Source organism: Pelodiscus sinensis, chromosome 17 (genome assembly GCF_049634645.1).
Source record: "Pelodiscus sinensis isolate JC-2024 chromosome 17, ASM4963464v1, whole genome shotgun sequence".
In the NCBI taxonomy this organism is placed as follows: domain Eukaryota; kingdom Metazoa; phylum Chordata; order Testudines; family Trionychidae; genus Pelodiscus; species Pelodiscus sinensis.
Genome location: NC_134727.1, coordinates 39374132 through 39379822, shown reverse-complemented (window position 1 = coordinate 39379822; position 5691 = coordinate 39374132). Strand labels below are relative to the sequence as shown.

The 5691-nt window shown below is 49.0% G+C and overlaps 1 long non-coding RNA gene across 1 annotated transcript; it reads left to right on the top strand.

Annotated features, from left to right (window-relative positions):
- The first annotated feature begins 152 nt into the window (after nt 1-152).
- On the top strand, nt 153-5354 carry LOC142818754 (uncharacterized). Its single transcript, XR_012896409.1, has 2 exons — nt 153-218; nt 5137-5354. It is a non-coding gene; the product is annotated as an uncharacterized LOC142818754 (long non-coding RNA).
- Nucleotides 5355-5691: the final 337 nt, after the last annotated feature.

The window sequence follows — 5691 nt, the reverse complement described above, 5'->3', positions numbered from 1 at the left end:
TCCTCCCTCGGCTCCCCGCTCCTCGCGCCCGGCTCCTCCCCCGGCTCCTCGCGCCCGGCCCACAGCCCAGGGGGGAGTCTGCTTCCCGCCGAAAACCAGCGTCCCGCTCCCAGCTGCGTGTGCAAGGCGGGGAAAACACCCCCCCCCTCCCTCGCGAGCGTGCAAAGCCCCCCGTGCAGCCCGCTGCGCTCCACACTGGCCCGCGCTGGCTGAAAAAGGTGACCAGGTGTTGCCCTGGGGGGGGAGGAAGCGCTGGGAGGGTTCCCTAGGGTGGGGGTGGACTCTCCATCCCTAGAGGTGGTTAAGTCCCGGCTGGACACAGCCCTGGCTGGGAGGGTTGAGTTGGGGTCGGTCCTGCTTGGGGCAGGGGACTGGACTCCCTGACTCCTGAGGGCTCTGCCCGCCCTGGGATTCTAGGATTTTGTGTCACTTTCCTTTGCACTTTTGCTCACACTCCACACTGGCGGTGAAGCATGCTGGGTAGTATCAGAGGCAGGGGCGGATGAGAGTGCCACGGGGTCCCGGGCAGCACAATTTCACGGCGCCCCCCCCCTTGACATGGCGCATGCACGGGGCTTCTGCAAGCGCAGGGCCCGGGGCAGCCGCTCCGCTCGTCCTGCCCCAAATCCGCCGCTGCTCAGAGGGGTAGTAGCCCTGTTAGTCTGGATGCATGCTGGGTAGGAGATGCCAGGTTAAAAGGAAAAAGTGTGACCCCCAGCAAAACTAGGGACAGCAGAACAGCCTTTCTATCCCATTTGAAATTCCTTGTTCCTTGTGCCCCTCAGGAGCTGTGTCCTTCACCTTTCAGAGATGGCTTCTGAGGAGATGCTAGGTCCTGGATTTCTTCAGGACATGCGGATTTCTCCTTGGGGCTTCACCCCTCGCTTGTGTGTCTTAGGGCTACCGGGGAGAACTTGCACAAAGGGCTGTTAACTATGAGGGCCACGCTTGGTCAGTAAGTCTCAGAGCTGTGTTAGTCTGTAACTTTAAAAAGAAACGGGTAGTCCTGTGGCACCTTAGGCTATGTCTACGCTACAGGGTTTTTTGCCCGAAAACTTGCGGCGTGTCCACACCTCAAGCACATTCTTGTGCAAGTAAATTTACAGTAAATCAAAAGAACAGAGGGTTTTTTTGCAGTGTAGGTATTCCTCTTTCTACGAGGAATAACTCCTTTTTTTGAGCAAGAAGGTGTGTGGGGATGGGTAACGGGGTTTTTGCACAAAAACAGCCTATCGAAACAAGCACAGGTGCTCTGGTGGCTAGTCTGTTAATGGTAATCAGAGCTTTCTTTCGAGAGAGTGTCCATGCAATCTGTTGTGCTTTTGTAGTGTGGAAGATCTCTTTCGCAAAAAGCTTCTTGCGCAAGAAGCCTACAGTGTAGACATAGCCTAGACTAACAAATTACATATAGTGTCATGAGCTTTTGTGGGCAACACTCACTTCCTCAGATGAGCCAAGTGGAGAGAAAAAAGGGGGACCATTTATAACAGAAAAAGAAGGGAGAGTGGGAAAAAAGCCATTGTCAGTAGTCAGCAAAGGGGCTAGCTAGCCAGCGTGGTTCAAGCAAAGTGCAGCGGACCGGAGCTGAATACTTTCTGACCTGGCTGGGCGTAATATTATATCAGCCCGATGATTGGCTTACCCGGCCAGCTGCAGGGCCTTGTATTTACTGAGAGAGACGTGTACCGTGGGACAGAGATTAAAAGCAAACAAGAGGCTTGTTCAACAGGACTCTGGGCTAAGACAACACATGCACATCCGTACTGCAGAGAGTATCTACTCTTACCACAAGAGATTCCACATGCAGATATTCACCTCTGAGAGGGACCAGTTAGAAAGGCTTGTGTGGTACTGGGAGGATTTATTGTTAGGTTCTTAGTACTGCAGCAGGGCACTGGAAAAGCATTGTTTGTGGCGTTAGGTGAGGTTTGAAGGAGGAGAAGGAAGACAGACGTGTTCTAATTCAGCAATTTTTGGTTGAATTGCTGAATTAGGGGCAGGAATCATTGGGTGAAATTGATGGTCTGTCTTAGGCAATGCAGAAGGTCAGACTCAAGGAGTCCAATCTAGCCCCCCCATTTCTCCACCGCCTCCCCAGCCTTGAAATCCATGAATCTTTGACACTCAACTAATGCCGATCGAAAGGCTCTTCCTAACATGCACTTAGTTAGCAACACCAGGGGCAGATAATGACACAAACTGTGGGGCATCATTTCAATGGGGCTGCTAGGGCAGTTCGTGCGAGTGCATGTCTCATCATCCACCAGCAATGCGCTGTCAGGAGTGGAGCTAAGCAAAACACAGAAGAAAGGGATCCGCAAGCATTCCTGTGAATAAACATGGCCATTTCCTGCAGCAAGATTTACAGACTGTTTGTTCATTTCCCATAAATATTCCTGTTTGTTCACAAGAGCGTGAAAAGGAAACATCACAAGCGCTGGTGTGAAAAGGAAACATCACAAGTGCCGGTGCTACTGCATACATGTTCCTGCCACCAATTCCTTACGCCAGCTCTTCTCCTATAAAGTTCTAATCAACTAACCAGAGAACAGAAACAGTGCCCCCCCCATGATCTAGAGAATGTTACTTATTCTTCATGGGTAGTGAACACCGGTTAGTTACTTACATACCATTGTGATGAGCGCAATGTAAAAACATAAAAGGATAGAGAGGAATAATCATAGCTCAGAGTTCTCAAGGAAAACTGTAGGCTGAATTGTGTTTCCTTTGACATTCATTGACTATTTTTGTACAGCGAATTCATGAGTAAGAAGTCTCAGGGGGGGAGCCGTGTTAGTCTGGAACTTAAAAAAATCTTTGAAAACAATGAGTAGTCCTGTGGCATTTTAGGGTACGTCTATACTGCATGGCTATTTCGGGACACCGGAGGTATCCCAAAATAGCAACCCCGTGTCTACACAAGCCGTTCATTATTTCGAAATATTTTTCAAAATAATGGGCGCACTATTTTGCTATCCCGGTAAACTTTGATGCACGAGGGTTAAGAGATGGCTCGAAATAGCACATTATTTTGAAATTTGGCTCTGTGTATACATGCCAAATTGCAAAATAAGCTGATTCAAGATAAGATATGCAATTTGTGTAGACTAAGACACACACACAGATATATATATATATATATATATATATATATAGTATCATGAGCTTTCGGGGGCAAAACCCACTTCTTCAGATGTATGTATTTTTGTTAGTCTCTAAGGCTACGTCTAGACTGTGTTGCTCTTTTGGGATACTGGCAGTATCCCAAAATAGCAATGCCGCGTCTTTAAAAGCGCCCACTGTTTCCTGAAATAGTGGGTATGCTATTCTGGCATCCCTGTAACTCTTGAGGGTTAAGGGGGATTTGTCAGAATAGCGCCTTATTTTGAAATTTGGCTCTGTGTTGACAGTGCCAAATTTCAAAATAAGCTCTTTCGATTTAGACTCGGAATAAGCTACTCAGGTACCATAGGACTACTCGTTGTTTTTAAAAGTTTTTCATCAGTAAGAAGTGAGGTAAGTCTGTGGTCTGCAAACAGAAAAAGGGACTAGCTTTGCTGAACATATATTTTTCCTATGGCAAATAGGAAAGACACTCCCCACCCGTTGATTTCCACCCCAGTTCTAGTTACCAGTGCAACTTAGCCACTGGAAGTGGGACGGGGAGGGTGTAGAATTCAGAAGAATTTGGATCAGCATTGCAACAGGGAGCGAGTGGCGTTGTGTGGCGTTGTGGATGCCTTCAAGATGATGAGACAAGAAGCAGAACCAGTTCAGCAATTTAAATAGAGGGAGGGGCTTGGACACTTCAGGTTTCTGTCACGGGAGCTGCTTACAGGAGCGTAAGAAGATAGGAACAGCCACACTGCGTCAGATCAAAGGTCCATCTAGCCCAGTGTCCTGTCCTCCGATAGCGGCCAATGCCAGGTGCCCCAGCCGATCCATTCAAAAGACCCCAGTTGTAGGACACTGATCGTTTAAACGCTCTCCACTGGCTTGTGAAATGACATTCAGGAAGGATGTGAGAAGAACGTGGGGGTGGAGATGTAATGAGTTTAGCCCCATTCGCATCCTTTTGAAGCTTGCGGCTGACGTAAGCCAGGAAGAGTGGCGGCTGCCAGTTTCTATCCTGCTTCATATCCACTGCACAGAAGGGATGTTTCTAAATGCACGTGACACACCAACACGTGGTGTTTGATAACCACTTTCATATGGCCACGGAAATCTTGGACAAGGGGCCAGGGCCTTCAGCAGCAAACCTGGGCCTTCTTAGCTTCCCAGAGTATTTGATTTCTGCTCGTTTATTAGTGCAGTCCTACGTGCTCAAAGGCAAAGCAGAGTAAAAACAGTACAGTGATCACTTCGGTCATATTCATTTTTAATACAGCCTTGCCATGGTTTGTCCCACTTATTGGTGCAGAGAGGTAGGGAGTGAAAATCACCACAGTTGCACCACGATTAACAAATGAATTCAAAATGCGTTATGATGGGATTTGCCTGGGGCCAAAGGGAATTGGGCACCAAAGTGAATCTGTAGCCTAAGTTCCACTGACTTTCAATATCAACGAGGGAAGGCTGACTTTCATCCAGACCTAGGCTCCGAGGCGTGGAAATGGCACAAGTATTTACCAGGGGTGGGGAACCTTTTTCCACTGGCCCACAGAAAAATCAGTAGGGAGCCACACAAAAGTGAGAAGCAACCCCCCCCCCCCCCACACACAGACACATTCCCCTTGTACACCAGAGCCTAGGGGGTCCAGGCCTAGTAGATTTTGTGCCCCCCCCCCACACTCTGGGGTGGGGCCAGAAATGAGGAGTTCAGGGTGTGGGAGGGAAACAGGCTTGGGGTGTGGGGTCTGGATGGGTGGGAGGGTGCAGGAGCAGAGTAGGGGTGCAGGGTCTGGATGCAGCACCAGCTCTCCAATGCTGGAGGAGGAGCCCTGGGCTGAATCCAGGCAAGCTGGGGGCCGGATCTGGCCCCTAAGCCATAGGTTCCCCACCCCGATGAAGGTCCCTAGACCCATTGATTTCTATGCAAGCTAGGTGTCTAGAATCCAGGCCCTAAAGGGTGTTTCTGAATGTTGTTTTAGCTGGCAGGAGAACACCTATCAACTGTGGTATTTCTGTTCTTTTCAGACACATCATTATGAGTCAGTTTTAATGTTGGCGATCCGGCCATCCAACGCTACTGCGGCTTCCTTCCCTGTGTCTCACCCCTGCCAGCTGGGTATCATGATTGTATGGACACAGCAGCCCACTGCAGACAACACAGCTCCCGTCCTTTCATGAGAGCAAGCCCACCAACCAACGCAAGCGAGAAAGCTGTAGAGATAAGTAAAACCAATAGAAATGGCCTTGTTGGTCTTCATTCGGCCATAAAGGCCTTATCAGAGCGGGGCCATTACATTGTTTCCCCAGCAAATGCGAAGCCCATTTTTTGCTTGGTGGTTTAACTTTTATCAGGGCTGCCTCTCCTGACTCCATTCCAGCAGGTCCCTGGTTTAGACAGGTTGCACCAGCCAAATAAAAAAGCTTCTTAACTTTATCACATGATCAATGCAAACAGTACAGCCATTGTTCTTAGCATAAAAAACATGCAGGGTGATTTCTGGTCTCAGCAAGGGTTAGGCTAAGTCCTGTGATTGTTACACAACCTGTCTTCAGGCACGATCCACACTGAGTGTGGGTGAG